The 20484-nt window shown below is 23.3% G+C and overlaps 1 protein-coding gene and 1 long non-coding RNA gene across 4 annotated transcripts in view; one reads left to right on the top strand and one right to left on the bottom strand.

Moving 5' to 3' along the window:
- The window catches only part of LOC127283052 (uncharacterized), an 80389-nt gene extending 72880 nt beyond the window's left edge, over positions 1-7509 (top strand). Inside the window, exon 5 of the long non-coding RNA XR_007843295.1 lies at positions 7475-7509. This is a non-coding gene — a long non-coding RNA (uncharacterized LOC127283052). The remainder of the gene's footprint in view (positions 1-7474) is intronic.
- LOC127283051 (5-hydroxytryptamine receptor-like) overlaps positions 1-19233 on the bottom strand; it is a 72623-nt gene extending 53390 nt beyond the window's left edge. For 2 of the 3 annotated variants that reach the window (XR_007843294.1, XM_051307711.1), the window contains exon 1: positions 14795-15378. The gene's annotated coding sequence lies outside the window, so the exon portion shown is untranslated. Of the gene's footprint in view, positions 1-14794; positions 15379-18922 lie in introns of those variants that run through there. The other variant, XR_007843293.1, reaches the window with a different exon arrangement.
- Between the last annotated feature and the right edge of the window lie 1251 nt (positions 19234-20484).

The following is a 20484-nucleotide window of genomic DNA, read 5'->3' as shown; positions in this document are numbered from 1 at the left end:
AATTTTCATTTAGATGAATTTTCATTTGTTCGAATTATAATTTGATATAATTTCCATATAATCGATTTTTCATACTACAGAATTTTTACTTAACCGACAAATCATTTAATAGAATTTCTAATTGATAGAATTTTCATTTGTCCGAATTTTCAAATGGCCGAACAAACAATCGACAGAAAGATTTAGGCGCGATTTTTAAAATCAACCAATCAAAAATTATTCATAAAATTGTGATTGGTTAATTTTAAAAATCGCGCTGAAATCTTTCTGTCGATTGTTTGTTCGGCCATTTGAAAATTCGGACAAATGAAAATTCATCTAAATGAAAATTCTATTCAATGAAATTCTACCCAATAAAAATTCTTTAAAATGCCGATTATGTTAAATGAAAATTCGAGCAAATAAAAATTCTGACAAATAAAAATTCGAAGAAATAAAAATTCTGTGAGTTGAATTTTCCGTTATATAAAAATTCTGCCATATAGAAAATCGGATTGATGAAAATTATGCCAAATGCTATTTCGAACAAATTAAAATTCGGCTCAAAACTAATTAGGACAAATAAAATTTGATAAAATGTAAATTATTACTAATGATTTTTAGAACATAATCATGCGTCCCATTTATATTTATTATATATTTTATATTTGACAGGGTGATTTTTATGTTCTGGAACCTCTAAACATTTTTTTTAAATCTCATTTTTTTCGTTTTTTAAACAAAAAAAATGTGGAATTAAAAAATAAATTTTTAGGGGGTCCGGAACAAAAAAAAAGCACCCTGTATATTATATTTGTTATATAATTAATAATAATATAAAAAAAAATTTTAATAGTTATAATTAATATTAATATTAAAATAATTAATTAATATTAATTAATTATATAACAAATTTCAGGGTGGAATTTCACCCCCTAATTTATTTTTTAATTCCACTTTTTTTTGTTTAAAAAACGAAAAAATGAAATTAAAAAAAAATGTTTGGGGGGTCGAGAACATAAAAATCACTCTGTATAATATGTAATATATAATAAATTATAGAAATATATAGAAAAGAAATTTTTTTTTAGGGGGTCCGGAAAAAAAATCACTATGAATATTATATTTGTTATATAATTAATAAATAATTAATTAATTTAACTCATTAACGCCCATCATTAAACGTTAAAAATTGTTTAAAATATAAGTTGTTTAAACAAATTTTTATAAACAAATACAATTAAATTGCAATTTTATTAACAATAGGCGTCGAATTTTTATAAATTTTATAAACAAAAAATTGCAAAAAAAAAATATCCATAAAAAAATGTATTATAAAAATCTGTATTTAAATTCTGTTTTTATATAGAATTTTTTTTTTTGTTTTTTTTTTTGAAATAATAAACATTTTTATCTCTTCATTGAAAGTGACGTTAAAATACATTAAATAACGAATTTCATTCGTTTGCTGCTTTTAGGTTGCGCGGCTTCATAATTATTATTCAAATATTATCAGCTTTGACCTACAAAGTAAAGGAATTTTACTCATTATTTTAGTTATTTTTATTTTTATTTATTTTTTTTTTTTTTTTTGTTTCGAAATTTTTTATATTTTATTTTCCTCGACATTCATAAATTCGAGGTCTGAATAATTAACATACAAGCTATAGAGTTTGTGAAACTATCGGAGCAAAATATTTTCCCGCTTCCTTTCTCTCTCTCTCTCTCGCTCAGTAATATATTACGGCTGACCAAAACCGCACTTCTCTACTGAGATTGAATTTAAGTTGCGTTTCTCTTTATTTTCGCGATTTTAATGCGTTTTTTATCTTAATTTGATTTAAAATAATAATTTTAAAAAAATAATTTAGTGTTTTAAAATTAAAAAATAAATTTTTTCTTACCTTTATTAAAAAAGATATATTTTTAGGACATATTTTGAATAATTGAAAAAAAATATCGTACAATGTATATAGTCCTGAGTATTTTTAGATGAAGATTGATAAATAATTTTTTGTGTTGAATTTTTAAATTAAAAAAAAATGTGTGAATTTTTTTTCTATAAAAAGTAATTTTGGCATATTTATATATATATATATATATATATATATATATATATATATATATATATGAGACATTAAAATATTTAGGAGACCTCGTTCTCTTGCCAGCCCCTTTTTCCTTCATTCAAGGAAACTCGACAAGGCCGCAAAAGCAAAGTCGGCAGCATGTGCAAATAACAGGTACAAGAGAGCAGAAGTGAGGATTTCACCGCTTCGCATATATATATATATATATATATATATATATATATATATATATATATATCCAACTATCTCTTTCCGGCGAAGCGTGTTGATATGCGGATTATTCTCAGACGAGAAAGAGACTGACAGTTGGCTGAGGCAGAAATTTCTCTCACAGTAGGAAATAAGCACTTCAATTGAAAATACCCTCTCGCATCACATTCCGCGAAATAGGCAGCGTCATCCCTTTAATAATAAAACATGATAATAACACTCATATAAAAATCGCTAGCTCAAAGAAATAATAAAACACGCCGATAAAATACCGTTTTTTTGTTGTTGTTGTTGTTATAATCGAACATTTATTGCAATACTAATTATTATTCTTATTATTTTTATTATTTATTTATTTATTTATTTATTTATTTATTTAGAACATAACGGGACATGCCCTTTCGTACAAAAGTACTCCTAAATTCTAATAGTTACGTAAGTAACAATACAAAATATAAAATATTAACTAAATCTAGGTAGGCGCTATAATGGCTAAAGTTCATTATAAGTTTATACAGTAAAGAATAACATAAATCAAATTACATTATTATCAAAAGAGAAGATTAATTTTCGATAAATAGAATCTGCTTTACCATTATATCAATTATTATTAATATTCTTATTTTTTTTTCCTTATTACAAATAAATATTAATTTAGTTTTTAGTTTTGAAAATTTTAATCATCAAAATGTGAAATTAGTAAAAATGTTACTAATTATATTGTCTAATTAAAAATGTCTGACTGAAACCTACTTTTGCTACTAAGACTAAATTTCAGTAAAAAATTAAATTGTCTGACTAAAACTGACTTTTACTACTGGCATTGAATTTTCTGACTATTTCTATGTAATTTCTTTTTTCCTAATGAAAGGAAATCAATTTTTTTAATTTGTCTGACTAAAGCAGACTTACACTATTGGTACGGAAATTTTTTGTCTGACTAAAATTGTTTTTTACCACTGAGACTTAAATTACAGTAGTACCATTTTTGTCTGACTAAAAATAATCTTTACTACACTGAGAAAAAAAATTTAGTGTTTGCAACAAAATTGTTTGATTAGGCAATTTTGGTTCTTGTAACCAAATTTTGGTTGGCTGAAACAAAGTCGTAGAGTTATCTCAACCAAACATTTGGTTAGGTCAACAAAATTATTTGGTTGAAAATTTTTAAATTCCAACCAAAATTCGGTTACGACAACAAAATAATTTGGTTAACACAACAAAATAGTTTGGTCTAAAATACCAAATGATCGTTTGTTGTCCTAACAAAAAAAATTTGGTTGAGCTAACCAAACATTTTTATTATGCCAACAAAAAACATTCAACCAAATTTTTTGGTTGACTCAAACAAATAGTTTGGTTGCTTAAATACCAACAATAATTTTTTTTTTTGCCCAACCAAATTTTGGTTGGTCTGACTAAACATTTTTCTCAGTGTACTGATATTGAAAATATCAGTTTTTATATTAAAATATAAAAACTAGTCTGACTCAAACCAGTATTTACTACTTATAGTAAAATTATAAGATTTTAAACATTTTTTTTTCGATAAAACAGTATTTTCCTATTGCAAAACTAAATTTTTTCTAAATTCAATTTTTGATTTCAAAATTACATTAAAAACGTAGAAATATTCTGTCTGACTGAAATAGTCTCTTACTATTCAGTCTAAACTTCAGAGTCTGACTGCTGCTTTTACTACTGATACTGATTCTGTAATTTTAGGAATTAAAACTTGTCTAACTAAAACTAGAAATTACTACTGATATTAAAGAATATAAAAATTTGGAATTTTTTTGTCTGACTAAAACTTTGACTAACAATTTTTACGTCTGACCGTTCCTGACTTTTACTACTGGTACTAAAATCTAAGAATTTTCTAATAGTTTGACTCAAACCGACTTTTACTACTTATAGTAAAATAACAAGATTTTACATTTTCTTTTTCTGAATTTAATTTTTATTTAAATTTCTTATCCTTCACTTGATATTTTCTATTTTATTGTAAAAAATAATCTTTTTCTGATATCGTGTAGATTAATCTTTTTTATATTTGAGAAAGAAAAAATTAAATTTAAATATTGGCAAAAGTTTAACTGTCCAACTCAACGAGGTTGTCGCCTTCAAAAAAATAAAGATCCCCCTTATCATGTTCGTTAAACAAATATATATCTTATCACTTGCATGGATCGCGACAATATATAATAATTCCCCCTTAAGCCAGTAAAATTTATAAAAGAGAAAAATTGTTCTCTGTATTATAATTTCATGGCTTCATAATGATTTGATTACTTATTTAGTCATATATATATATATATATATAAAAAAGAGAGAGAGAGTGCTTTTAACCTTTGCATGCAAATCAAGTAACCATACGTTATTAGATGTAATTCTTTTTCTTCCAAGAGGCGTGGAAATGCAAATAAACTCTTGACAACTTCAATCACTAAATAACATGTACTTTTTATGACTATATATTATCTACAGAGAGAGAGAGAGAGAATAAAAAAATTCATTATTTTATTATTTATTATTATTTTTTAAAATAAAAATAATTTTAATCGTTATTTCGTTTACCGTTTTTTTTAATGTTAAAATGATAAAAATAATAAATAAATAAATACTACAAATTTAAATAATTATTGTGACTTTTTCAAATTTTTCAAAATTATTTATATCTATAATTTTAGTTATTATAACTTTACTAACATTTTATTAGGTTTTTTTTCTTTCTTTACTTTCTTGTTAAATTAATTTTTTATTTTCTCATTAAAGGGAGATAATTCTTTACATTTTTTTTATGTCTGACAATTATTATTATTTATATTTTTATTATTATTGTTATTATTTTTATTTTTATTATTATTATTGTTATTATTTTTATTATTATTATTTTTATTATTATTATTTTTATTATTATTTTTATTATTATTATTGTTATTCTTTTATTTTTATTATTATTTTTATTTTCATTTATATTATTATTTGCCAAAAAAAAAAAAATTGATAAAATAAACGCGATATAATATCTCATGGAAATTTTTCATTTAAATACAATGTTTCATATATATAATAATGTTTCGAAGAGAAGAAAGAGAGTGCAGACGATGTTTTATAAATAGTTGAACTAAAAATTTTTGCTCGAATTGTCGTGTGTATTATTAATTATTTGAAATGTAAGGTTAAATAAAAAAGAGAGGTACAACCTTTAACTTTTATAAAAACAGTAACCCAAGGTGAGCCTAACTTTGACGGGTCATAAATAGAATGAATTAAATAACAGGCAACTCGACAATAATTTGAATAATTTACTCGATAAAATAGATCGAATAATAAGCACACGACTTTTTTTTCACTATATATATATATATATTTTTTTTTTCCCTCCTTATATAACTATAGTTTAGATCAACATCAAAAGGATGCTGGTATATATATATATTTTTTTTTATTTATTTTTTTTTTTAAATCTGACCGCGACACGTGACGCTCCGAGCACTTGTCTCTCTTGACTCGGAGTTATTTTTTCCAATTTATTTTTTTTCTTTTCATTTACTTTTTTTCATATTTTTTTGTTTTGTTTTTTTTTTTCGTTGAATATGATTTCCCCCCTAAAACCACCTCTTTGCTCTATCAGGACGAATATTTAGAGAATAATATATATATATATATATATATATATATATATATATAAAGTGGGATGAAATACGAGCCTGGGAAAAATACGTCAAGTATATAAGGGTTGCTTGATATGCCTAAGGGAGAATATCAACTTGAAGAATGCATTAGAAAAAAAACTTTTTTCTTATAGTTAAGAAGTAATAAAAACACATTCGAGGAATTACAAAAAGCTCACGGGAGAAAGAGAGATAGATAGACCCGAACGTGAGTTTGGTGCTAATGATAAAAGAAAGTTGGAGAAAAAAAAAATTAAGTGCTTTGCAGACAATGTAATTTTGGATAAGGACACTTTGGAGGAGACGATTTATTTGATTCGAGAACGATTTGTCTGAATGCACGTACCTTAATGTCTTGTTTTTGTAACCAAAAAGAAAATGCTTGTAATTTTTTTTTTTTTTTGGAAAAATTGAACAAAAATATGTTTAGTAATTTTTTGAAAATTGAATATTTTTTTCAATTTAGAAAACAAATATTTTATTTAATTCATTTTTGTTTCAAATTCATTTATTTTGACTATTCAAAATTGATAAATATAATTATTATAATAGAAAGAAAATAAAAAAAAAAAAGAAAAAAAAATTAATTTACTAAACTTGTTTTGAATTCAAATATATATCTGTACATCGAATTCAATAATTGAAGCCTTAGTAAAACAATCATTGTCAATAGGTTGATGTACGCTCGGCTAATTTATACAATCGGACGATTGGAAATTCAGTTTCTAATGCCGCAGGGGTAAATTATCTAATTTTCAGTCATTGCTGTTAGAATCAAATGAAACAGTAGAAGAGGTAAATTTATTTAATGATTTAACTTCATGTTGCAAATTGACCGAATTGTTTCTAAAAAAAAGAGAAAAAAAATTTAACTGAAATATCTGTTTATTTTTATTTATTTTTTATTTTATTTTTATTATTATTATTATTTATTTCTATATTTAATCATATTAAATAAAAATTACATTTAACCTTTCTCGAAAAAAGTTTTACGATTTTTTTCTACTTCATTTGCCAATTAATATTATAGGAGAGTTGTAATATATATATATATAGTTTGTTTTTTTTTATTGAATGAAATTTTAATTAAAAGGGCGTATGACAGGACATTCTTCACATTATTTATTTTGTTGAAAAATATAAATTATTATTATCCTCGTTATCAAAGGGAAAAAAAGAAATAATAAATCACTTTTAGTGACCGAATAAAAAATTTCTTTTTGCAATAAAAAAAAAAAAGATAATTTATTCTCCCATTTTGAATGTTTTATATTTATTTCACTTTTCTTTTGTCTGTAACAAAAAAAAAATTTATTAAAAACTTACTAAACATTTCGTATAATATTAATTAATAATAATTTTTTTTATTGTGATTATTAATTATAATATTAAATATAATATTAACTATTAATTAAAATACAATAAATATTAATTAATTACTAATAAAATAAAAAAATATAATTAAAAATGATTTTTCTAAATGAAATAATTAATAATTATTTTTTTTTTATTTTTCAGAAAAATTCTTGAAGAAAAATGGGAGAAACATGTAAGTTAATGAAATAATATAATTTTATTTTTTTTAACGTGCCGAGAGAGAGAGAGAGAGAGAGAGAGGGTATGTAACATTTTCTATGGCTCGTTTTGTGACTCATGAAATTCATATAAACACAATTACGATGTCCCGAGGGTAACTGGCCGTATAGTTTACAGACTGTAAAATTAATTAATCAAATTTGAAGGTAGAAATTTTTTTTTTGTTCTACTATATACAAGATAGTTATTTAAATATATATACACTTGCCAAAAGTATAATTTAATCTTCATTAGTTTAATTTTAGATTATTTAAATAATATCAAAGATAATTTATGAAGATTTTCATTTAGCTTCACTTTTACATTCCAATTTATATATATATATATATATGTACCATTTTTGGAATTACATTCAAAATGTGAAATTCCTCCCATAAAATTAATTATCCATTAAAATTTTACAAGTACATAGTGAATTATATTTTCGTATGATAATTCATCTATTTGTATGATAATGAACGTGAATTTATTTGAAAATCTTGCAGACATCTGGAAAAATGAATTAATTTCTTCAATCTTTTCACGATATTTCTAATGGAATTTTTGCCAATTATATTATCTTGTTCTTTTTTTAATCGAATTTTAGAAAATCAATTAGAAATCAATTTAAAAATCAATTTAAAATAATAATAATAATAATAATAATAATAATAATATCTTATATTATATTAAGTTAACAAATTTCGAAAAACGACACCGACCCCGTGACCTCGACACCGTCCTTGAAAAATCTATTTTCAATTATTTTCAAATAAATCAAATTACTTTACATATATGCTTTTAGAAAATCTTACAAACTATTTTTATGTAACATCTTTTTTCAATTTTAACCCGAAAAAGGGTTATTTTTCAATTTTAACCCGAAAAAGGGTTATTTTGCAATTTTAACCCGAAAAAGAGTTATTTTGCAATTTTTTATGAATTTTTTGATTTTTTCAATTTTTTATTATTATTTATTATTATTTATTGTTGTTTTTTCAATTTTTAGTTAGTAACCTATAATATTGTGTCTAATTTTAAGTGTCATTAAAATCAAATGTTTTTAACTTAATAATATTAACATTTCTTAATTTGAAACAACAATAAATAATAATAAATAATAATAAATAATAATAAAAAATTGAAAAAATCAAAAAATTCATAAAAAATTGCAAAATAACCCTTTTTCGGGTTAAAATTGAAAAATAATAATAATAATAATAATAATAATAATAATAATAATAATAATAATAATAATAAAGAGTAAAATTACTATTTGCTTAAATGAAAATATTTTTCTATTGTTCTTATTTATTTATTTTTTGTTATTAAAAGAAAAAAAATATTTCGAGATATTCTGTGAAAAATATTCTTTAAAAAAAAAATGATATAAACCAAAGAGCAAAAAGTTATTAAAAGTCAAATTGAGACAAAAGTTTTAGAAAATAAATAAATATATATATATATATATATATATATATATTTAGGGAAATAAAATGATTTTCTGTTTGAGATTGAACTTTTTTAAAAGAGGTAAAGTATCCACATGGATATATCAGAATATAGCGAGTGAAAGAAAAGAGGGGAAATAAAAAGAAAAACGCTGAAACTGGCATTTCATCGGCTTGGAGAATAACGGCCCTTGGGTTTTTTTTTTTTGGTGACGAGGGGTAAAAAGGGAAAGGGGTGAGGAGGAGAGTGAAGGAGGGAAAAGGCAGTTTCTTGGCTATGTGCCAATGCCAACAAGTGTTTCATCCAGACTGAACCCAGATATTCTCTCCAATACCGCTTGTGTGCTGCTCTATCCATAAAAGCAGGACCACGAAACCGCAATTTAGTATACATGAAAAAGAAATCGCAAAAGCGTCACTTTGCGTACTTTTTGACAAACAATCGCTTTATTTTTCTTTTTTTTTTTATTATTATTCTCAATAACAATAAAAAAAAAATATTAAATAAATAAAACATTAAATTTGTAGTTTAATTTTAAAAAAAAAATCTTTTTTTAACTCACTGATTTAGGGGAAACGTTCTTTGAAATAAATTTTTCATTCATATAAAATGTCATAAAATTACGAGCAAAAAAAGGTTCTGATTAAAATATGATCTTTTAAGAAAATAAAAAAAGGGTTTTGTTTGACTAAAATTGACTTTTACTACTGATAGTTAAGTCTGACTTTAATAAACTTCAACTACTGTTGAGAACATTTTTGTCTGACTTTCGTTGTCTCTTACTTCTGGGACAAAAAAAAAATAAAACACAAAAACTTCTCTGCAAATCACTTTTTTTTTGTCTAATTTTTTTTTACGCATTAATTTTTAATTTTCATCTTTAAATAATTTTCTTTAAATAATAATTCCATTTCATTATTATTGTTATTTTTTAAATTATTATTTAATCAAATCTAAACGGATTTAATAAAAATTCAGAAATTTTCAATTAAATCGAAAAAACTGTTTAATAAAAGAAAAAAAATTCAACAAAATAAAATTAATACTAAAATTGAAATAATATTATTAAATAATTATATCAAATAGATATTAAAAATCGTTTCTGAGAAATATATATATATATATATATATTTGAAAGTATAATTACGAATAAGGGTGTATTATGCGAAAGATGTAATAAAAGGAAAATGAAAACTTGGAAGCCAAAAGGAGGTACATACTAAAATTATCTTAAAAATGTCAAGAAATATAAAGCTATCTGGTTAATTAAGAACTTAGAATTAAGGTTTTGTAAAATTAAGATGACTATGAAATTAAGACGTGTCTTCTGGGCACTGAGACATTCCAATTACAGGCAATTACACGTTCAATTTAATTATTAATTTAAGTCAGATTAAACTTTCAGGGTTTAAAGTTTCTCCATTTGCACATTGTCCAATTAAACGTTATAAGTGATTCACGTGGCAGGTTATTTCAAATTTATATAGAATAAAATTACTTGTCCACAATTGAATCTGACAAATGAATTTATCATTAGCCAAAAAAATAATTTATTAAATCAAAAAAATTTTTATGACAAAAAATATTGGAGACAATCAAATTTCCAAATTTTTTTTATTCCGCACATTTATTAAAAGAATCGATTTAAATATTCATTAAACATGAACTCAATGTAAAAATTCTATTTTAATATTTAGCTAAATTCTTTTCTTTAACCTTTAACGTCTTCCAAAAATCGAAAAAATAATTTATAAAAAAATACTATTTTTAACAATAAATAAATTAATAATTAAAATTAATTTCATGGGAAAAATTTAGTTGTATTAAAAAAAATTATTTCAAACCAAAATTTGTTGTAAATTTATTAATTTAAAAAAAATACAAAATGTTATCTTAATTTGTTAATTAACAATAAATTTTTGTGCAAAATAATTTTTTTTTTATGAAAAATTTTACAATTGGATATTTTAAAAAATTAAGTGAAATTAATTTTGATTAGTTTTATTTTTAAATAAAAAAAATGTTTAAAAAAGTATTTTCGAGTAATATGATTCGCTAAAAGTACTTTCGTTTATATATATTATATTCTTTTCTTGACACAGTGGATAATTTGGTGCTGTCGTAATTTGTCATTGGCTTTTTAGAACGAATTTTCTCAAGAGGAAACTCTCGCCCTCAAAAAATGGAGAAAAAAAAAAAACTTGAGAACAAACAGAAATTTTACTCTATACAGACAAGACCGACGCCAAATAAAAGATGGATGATAATTAATCTCCAATATTCTTGTCAATTGGAAAAATTATATTTTCTCAAAAAAAAAATTTGCAAACCTTTTTTTTTGCCAGCAAATATTTTTTTGCAAAAAAAATAGACTAGTATTTTTTTAATTCTACAAAAATAGAGTTTTCTATAAAGAATACAATAATTTTTTATTTTTTTTTTTTTTGAACAATACAACTTAGAAGACGTTTTTATTCAATTTGATTGAAAGTGGCGGGGGGAGGGGGGGGTGAAAAAAACGAAATCCTCTCAATGAAAGAAAGTTCACAGAAACTTTTTACTGATTCGAAGAATCGACATTATTCCCTCTGACCTAACGAACTCCACGGTTCCTTTCATGGGGCTTAACGGATCTCTCCATTTTTTTTTCTCTCTCTCTCTCTCTCTTTCTCTGAACCCAACCGTGTTTTTCTAAAGCAGGAAAATTGGTTTCATTTGACAGTTATTTATTTGCGTATATTTTTCTCATTTTTTTTTTTTTTTTGCATATATATTTTTTAAATAAAAAAAAAATTAAATTAAAAAAAAAGCTTTTCCACATGTTTAATGAGAAACATTTGTTCATGTAACAAAACAATTTTTTGTCTATATAACGAAACTGTTTTCCAATAATGAGGAAATTGTTTTTCAATATATATATATATTATATGGATAAAAGTGTTTTCCAATAAGGGATAAAAAAAATGTTTTTTTTTTTATTCTTTAAAAAACTAGAAGTAAAATTATGAAAAAATTTCTTATTTTCAAGTGATAAAAAAGTTAGTTTTTATTTAATTTTTAATAATACAGGAAAATTAATGTAAATTATTATTATGTAGGTACAATTTGTTTTTTTTACAAAATTTTTCTTTTTTGTTTCTATGAGATAATTTTTGTAAAATTGTTCCTCTTGACACTTTTTACTCACACAAATCTTTTGTGAAATGTTTCTTATTGTATATAAAAAGCGTATATGAAATATTTGACGGAAAAGTAAATGAAATATTTTACTGATTCATTTTAGTTTATACAATATTTTTCTTCAAAGAAAGAAGAAATGTAATTTAGTTTCAAAACATTTGAATATAAAGTCTTCTTTTATAAAGTGTCTTTCTCGATTGTTTTTGAATACTTTTTCTCTCTCTCTCTCTCTCTCTCTCTCCGGAGTTTCCTATATTTTATTGCTTAAACAATCGGCGGTTTCTAGTTTCATTCACATGAAGCACGACGAAGAGAAATATTGCAAAGTATCTTATATAAAAGGGGGAAAAAAAAGTTTTATCAGTCCTTTTAAAGCTCTTACCAAGTACAATTTAAAAAAAAAAAATTTTATTTAAGTTTCCAATAAAAAAAAATTGTTTAATAAATAATGTTAAAAAATTTTTTTTTTTTGATAAAAGAACTAAATAATAAAATAATTCAAAAAATTAATTATTACAATTAACTTTGGTAATTTGTTTATGAAAAAATATTTTTCACTTACTTTTCATTAATAATAATTTCATCAACAGTAATTCATTTTCATTTACTTTTCTTCTGAAAAAGAAAATTACAAAGAAAGAAACTTGAGTAAATAGCACTTTTAATAATAACAAACTCTCTTGATGTAAACTTAATGGATTTCTGTAGTGGTGTTCCTTTTAATAAATAACGTAATTAATTTTTAAATTGAATTTCAAGCTTTAAAAAGATTGTAGAAACACAAAAAAAAAAAAAATGTTCTTTTATTCATCAAAAAAATTTTTTTACATCTACATGTAAAGTTTGGGTTGCAGAAAAAATTTATTGCAAAAAGTTTTATACATTCACTCTATATAGCAGACTTTATACTGATAAATTATTATATGAAAAATTGTTAAATTAAAACAATTTCTTTCTTTTAAATTTCATTATTAATTATGAAAAAATTTTAAATTTTTCAACACTACTTATTAAATATTAGTAAATGTGAATTTATTATAGACTTAATAATTAATATAAATTAAATTACATTAAATTTATTAATAAATAATGTAATAATAAATACAACAAAATCGGGTAAAAAGAAAAAATTGCGTAATATTTCAACTCTTAAAAGCGATACTTTTATTACATATATCAAGAATCAGGGAAATATTGTGAATTTTATTTCACACTTTTATAGATATTACTGAACATAAAAATCAAATGAAGAATCACTTTTATGTGTGCTCATCATTTGAATTTGTTTAAGTTTTACAATATTTTTTATTACATTACGTTTGGAATTATTTTTAGAAATTAATACGCTATTTTGCTTTTTTTGCCTTTCGTATATTGAAAATAATTTTTTAACTAAAGAAAATTATTCATTTTTATTTTAAATGTTTTTTTTTAAATTACTTAAAAAAAATTATTAGGATCAGTTGGAGTAAATGGGGACAAAATCGCTATTTTTCACAAATTACATAAGTTTCTTCCTTTAAAAACGTAATAATTACGGATTTATTTTTTTTTAAGTTGTTATTTACATTCCCAGGATTAATTTTATGCAGGAGAAAAAAATTTAGATGAGCTTTAAACGCCTGTAATTGACTGTCCCCATTTACCTCAAAATTTAGAAACATAAAATTCGGGGTAAATGGGGACAGCATAGTTTCTACTCTCTAAATCTGAATTAGTAAAAAAGTTTACTAATTTGAATTAGTGACTCACTTTTTGCTTCTCAATTAGTAAAATTTTACTAATTATTAGTAACTTTAACTAACAATTAGTAAACATTTTTACTAATTCAGATTTAGAGAGTAAGAAAGTTTTCAGAAAAAAGTTTCCTTAAGTATATTATTGTATTATGGGATGAAAAAACTTGAAAAAAAATTTGTGGTAGATATATAATAGTTGAACCAATTGAAATTTTTTTATTTTTTTTTTATTTCAGTATTTTATCTCGCATTTGAAAAAAAACAGACTTAAAAATCATACCAAATTTTTTTCTTATTCCTTATGACTCCCATAAGAGAAATTCACTTGAATTTTTGATTTTTGTCAATTTGGTTAATAATGACAAGCTGTCCCCATTTGTCCCAAAAATTTGAAATCTCAGGGTAAATGGGGACAGCTTGTCATTATTAACCAAATTGCCAAAAATCAAAAATGCAAGTGAATTTCTATTATGGGAGTCGTAAGGAATAAGAAAAAAAATTTGGTATGATTTTTAAGTCTTTTTTTTAAATGCGAGACTAAATACCCTATATATTTTTTTTTTAATATAAAAAAAGATTTTTTTCCAAAAATTTTTTGAAAAAATTATTTTTCTATTTCATTTACAATAGAAAAAGGAGAATTTTTTTTTTACAATTTGTATTCGAATTCACTATATATATATATATATAGAGAGAGAGAGATTTTGTAGAAACTTGAAACTTTTATGTCTAATTTTAACAATTAATTTCAATAGTTGAAAGTTGTTTGTTCCTCGTGTAATTTTCACTTTTTGACTCTATAATTTACTAATTAATTAAAAAGTTGGCAAGTTTAATTCCCAGAATGCAGGAAGTTGAATGTAAACACTATTTCAACACAAAATAAACTCACCTCTAGGGCTTTACTCTCACGATTTTCCGGCACTTCTCTGAAAGCTGGAGAGTTTCACACGCACTTCACGTAACGAGTAATAACAGTTTTCAAACTTGAACTATATACGCGTCACACAAAACAAAAAAAAAAAAACAATGTGAAAGAACTATTAAAAACGGTTTTTTTTAACAGTTTCATAGTTTAAAAAAAAAATGAAACAAATAACTAAAAATAACTTCACAAAGTCACACACTTTTTAGACATAAAATTTTTTTTTTTTTTTTTTTTTTTTTTTACTGTTGTAATAAACACTAGTTTATTTGCGTTAATGTTTCATGTGAGAGGCTAATTCAGTTTTAACTTAGAGCAGTACACATTATCGGACAAGCGATACATGCCACTAATCTTGTTTATATCAAGCGAATGTTCGTAATTAGGAGAAAGAGGGGGGGGGGGATGAAAATTGCATTAATTATATTAGGCCAATGGTACACTTTACACTCCAATTTCTTCCGACAAATATCTAGAAAGAAAAAAAAAAATTTTATACCTCTTTAAAAATGTAAAAGTCACTTGTTTTAAAAGAACATTTCAACAATTTTTTTTTTATTCTTTACTACTTTTTATTATAGCCTGAAGAATAATGCTGGCTATAAAATTTTAAACTAAATACAAAAAGTTTCGCTAACTTTTTGCTAGAGAGAAAATATTTTCTTATTGAAACATTTTTTTGGGGGGAGAAAAAAATTGTGTTCTTTTTTTTCAGTTTCAATTACTTAGATAATTTTGTGATAAAAATTTATTTATTTTTTAGTTAAAATATATTTTTTGAGATTTAAAAGAAAAATTTTACTCTAAAAGTGTAAAATTCACTCTAAGGAAAAAATAAAACGAAGTGAAAAATCCCTTTCAAGATAGTAGGAATATTTTTATTTTTAAAGTGGAGTCAACACCAATAGTTTATTGTCTAAAAAGTGTCGAATTTACTCTCAAATTGTAAAATTCACTCCTAGAAGTGTACTTAATAGTTCTCTAAAAAGTTACAAATGTACTCTAAAATTTACTTCTAATATTCCAAAAAATCATATAAATCGATTCTAAAATTGTATGAAATTTACTCAAAAATGTGTGGAATTTACTCAGAAAAAGTGTAACAAAAGTACAAAATTGACTCTGATGGTAAAATATTAATTCACACTGGGAGTGAATTTTTACTCAAAAATTCAATTTTATTTCACTCCCATTGGATGAGATTTAAATTTTGTCTACATTCACTCCTATTGATAAATTTTCACTCTCGATGGAGTGAATTTCCACTCGGTGAAAAAAAATACAAGGTTTTTTTTTTTTTTAATTTAATTTTTAGTTTTTTTTTGTTAAAGAAGACAAAAATATTTAATTATTCTTTCTCTTATTTTTTAATTTTTATTATCCCTCATATTATTTAATGTAATTATTTGTTTACCTTAATTTTTCATTTCTATTCCTTTTTATAGTGCAAATTTTTTTTAATTTATTTGCATTTTCTAATTTTCTTTTCTATTTTAAACAGAAAAAAAAATTTACATTTACATACTTTGTTGTTCTTTTTTTTTTCGCCTAATCTTTATTTTTATTTTTCGTCCAGTTTTTGCGCACAGTGTTGTCTGTTTTCTTTTCCCTTTTCTTGTTTTAAATATATTGCATTTACACGCTTTGACCTGTTTTTAGGTTTTGTTTTTTTTTCCTTTTTTTACTTTTGTTTAGAGGATTTTTATTTTTTTCCCTGTATTTTTTTCTGAGGGGCTTTTTTATATGAATGATAACAAAATTATTTGATTACTCTCGACTAAAGTAAAAATAATTATTAATATTTAAAAACAAAGAAAAAAAAAAAATTTCCCCTACCTTTTACTATTAAAAAATAACTTTAATTTGCCATTACGATTGAAAGCACTCACTCAAGTTGGTTCATGAATAAAATCAGCAGAAAATGGAACTTGAAGATAAACTAATTTTTTTTTTTCTTCTTTTTTTTTCAAAAGATTTCTCGGTAACTTTAAAGAAAGTGTGTTTTGTTCTGAATTGCAGAAAAGAAGAGTCCAAGTCCGTATAATTAAATTCCCTTTGCCTGAGCGTAAATTAATTTCAACGTCTTCGGTGGAGAATAAAAAATTTTGCCATTTTCTTTTTTTCGCGAGACTACCAACATTTTCAAACGCAAAAGGCATAAAGATTCGCGGGCAAAAGAAGGTTCATTTTCTTTTTATCTCATCGTTTCTCTTTGCCAAAGCAATATTTTCTTAAACTCTCCCTCCAGAAAAAAAAGAAAAAAAAAAGAAAAAAAAAGTAAAATGAAAAAGAAAATCTCAAAGACACGCAAGCAATGCACTTTTGCCCTCGAAACGTAAAAAAAAAGCGATGCAATTATTTACATTTTGGTTTTATTTATATATATATTGTGAATCCATATATATCTATATATATATACACGTCCGAACTGCTTCCTGCATCCCGGAGAATACTGTCATTTTCAATTTCCCTGCAAAATCCTTCTTTTTTTTTTTTATTTTTTTAAAATTGCAATTGAAATCTAAATGTAAATAATTCAAATCAGAAACAATTTTAAATTCAAATAAAATAGAAATATATATATATATAAAATAGAATAAATTTATTTGAATAACTTTGAATTCGATTAGAAAATGTTTTTTCACTTTTTTTAAATAGAAATAAAATAAAAATTATTTTAATAAAAAAAATTTGAAAAAAAAATTTGTTAATTTGTAGAATAAAAAAATTTTTAATTTTTAAATTAGATTCCTCTTTGTGGCAATTTTTTTTTAAACCCATATAAAGGATAATATAATTGAATTGAAAAATAGTTGAAGGAACTTTGAAACATGAAAATTGATATGCGCGAACGAAATTCAGGTAAAAGAGGATCAAAAGACGAGGGGATTTTTCCTATACGATAGTATAACACATGAAGAACTTTTTTAGTGAGAAACTTCACTTAAAACTTTACGCTACAGTTGTTTTTCGATTCGAGTTGGCATGCCAAGGCATTGAAAATACGCGACATCTGTTACTTTGCATGCAAAAGCATAGAAGCATGCGTTACCAAAAAAAGTTGAATACAAAAAAAAAAATTGAAACATATATATTTGTATATATATATATATATATATAGAAGGGGAAAGAAAAAGAAAAATTCGATTCAATAATATTAGAGACACGATTTTTACGTAAATTCACAAAAACAATAATCCTGTTATGTTTGTCAATTTCAATTCGCTATTATTTTACGCTCTTCAAATAAGAAACTGAATCGGACAGGTGGTTTCGCTCTTGCATTTATTCTGTCAATTTTTTTTTTCCACACACCTTGAAACTCGATTTTTAATTACTTTTATTTATTTTAAATAATTATTTTTTATTTTAATTTTTTATTTTTTATTAATTATTTATTGTTGTTCATTTTTTTTTATCGGTTAAGATTTTTTTTTTTTTATTTTACTTAATATTTATTTGCAATTTTTCGGAAAAGTATAATATTTTTTTTATTATATAATAAGAAATATAATTATAATTATAATTATATAATAAGAAATATTATAATTAAACATTTTTCGTTTTTGTAAATAAATAAATTAAAAATATTTTATTAAATAGTAATTATTATTTTTACTATAGAATAAATAAATAAACTATCTGAATTTTAGGGGTATTAAATAAATTATTTTTATTATCAAAACTAATAGGTGTTAAATTTTTTTTTTTCATTTACAAGTTAACGGGACGAAGTTAATTTAGTGTCAAAATTGATATCATTTTTTTAATTAGAAATATTTATTTTCTCTAATCGCTAAGTAATTGTTATTGTTATTTTAAATTATGAAAAAATTTTTTTTTGCTTGTCTCATAATAATTCTAAAAACCTACTTTTAAAAATTATTTTAATTTTTTAATAATTATTAAATATTAATATTTTTATCATACTAAAGGACTATTTAGAATTGCATAAGTTCTCAAATCACACTTTTGAAAGAAAATTTTTTTTATTTTTATTTCATTTGACTATATTCATTTATAAATTTTTTTTTCTCTTTTGTCATTGAACACAATTTTTTTCTCCTAATTATTATTCACATAAATACTAATTACCCTTTTGTTTTAAATTGCAATTTTGTCCAAAAAAAACGTAATTATGATAATAAAATTAAATAAATTAATTATTAATTTAATTAATTACAAAATTAAATATTTATGCTAATTTAAATATCATTTTTTTTTTTTGTAAATAAATTTTATTTTTTGAAATGAAAAAATAAAAAAGATAACACTATGAAAAAAAAAAAAGTTGATAGTTATTGAAATTGTTTTTTCTTATATTGAGGGATAAAAGAGAGTGAGAGAGAGAGAGAGAGTCGAAAACTGGACTTATCACGAAGGGATGCCGAAGAGTGAACCGGAGATCCGGAGTACCGTGTTAGTACTGGAGTTTCACATGAAAGAGTACTGGAAGCTTGCAAAAGGGGGGGGGGGGGGTGGTGGGGGTTAGAGGGGGGGGGTAGCAGCCCCTCTCGACCACTGATTCTCCGCTCTTGAGAAGAAGCGCACGCGCTTCTCTCGCAGGATTTTCCCCGTACTTAAACATTTTTTTTTCCTTTCCCTCCTTATAGAGTAGAAAAGACCGGGGCTTTTCAATATAACCACAATGCGCTTGGATTTTTTTCGTATCGAACAAGAGAAAACGAAAAATCCTCCTTTAACACGGGATGAAAAAAAAATTATAATTTCTGACTAGCGTCTATATATATATTATATACAGATAAAAGGTCTCGTTTTTTTAAAAACATTCTTTCATTATATTCGACAATGAATAAATATTCGGGGGATATTTTTTTCTCTGAAAATTTTTATTTATTTCTTTTGAAGGCATTTTTTTTCATCATTTTTGAGAATTTTCATTTTTTTTAAATGCTAAAAATGGTTTTGGTCAGACGGTAAAATTCAGTTAACTATTTTTGAGTTTTAAGTAGTAAAAACGTTTTGGTGAGACAAAAAAAATCGAATATCGTATTTTTTCAAGTAGCAGAAAAAAATTATGGTCAGACTGAATCAAATTTTAATTATTTTTAAGTAGTAAATATATTTTTTGATCAGACGTAGTAAACTTTATATTTTTTATTCTTAAGTAGTAGAAGAAGTTTTTAGTCAGACAGAAAAATTTAATAAAGTATTTTTAATTTTTAAGTAGTATAAACGTATTGGTCAGACAGAAAAATTCAATTTTTTAATTTTTAAGTAGTAGAAGAAGTTTTTGGTGAGGCAGTAAAATTCAATATCGTATTTTTATTTTAATTAATTTTAAATAGTAAATATATTTTTTGGTCAGACGTAGTAAACTTTATATTTTTTTATTTTTAAGTAGTAGAAGAAGTTTTTGGTCAGACAGAAAAATTCAATATATTATTATTTTTTAGTAGTAAGAAAAGCAACGGTCAGACGGAATCAAATTTTAATTATTTTTAAGTAGTAAAAAAGTTTTGGTCAGACAATAAAATTTAATAAAGTATTTTTAATTTTTAAGTAGTATAAACGTATTGGTGAGACAGAAAAATTCAATATTTTTATTTTTAAGTAGTAAGAAAAGCTACGGTTAGACGAAGTAAACTGTAGTTTTTTATTTTTAAGTAGTACAAAAATTAATGGTCAGACTGAAT

Source organism: Leptopilina boulardi, unplaced genomic scaffold, assembly GCF_019393585.1.
Source record: "Leptopilina boulardi isolate dan_hultmark-lab unplaced genomic scaffold, ZJU_Lbou_2.1 LbouV2_305, whole genome shotgun sequence".
Lineage (NCBI taxonomy): Eukaryota > Metazoa > Arthropoda > Insecta > Hymenoptera > Figitidae > Leptopilina > Leptopilina boulardi.
This window is presented reverse-complemented; position numbering and strand designations above follow the sequence as displayed.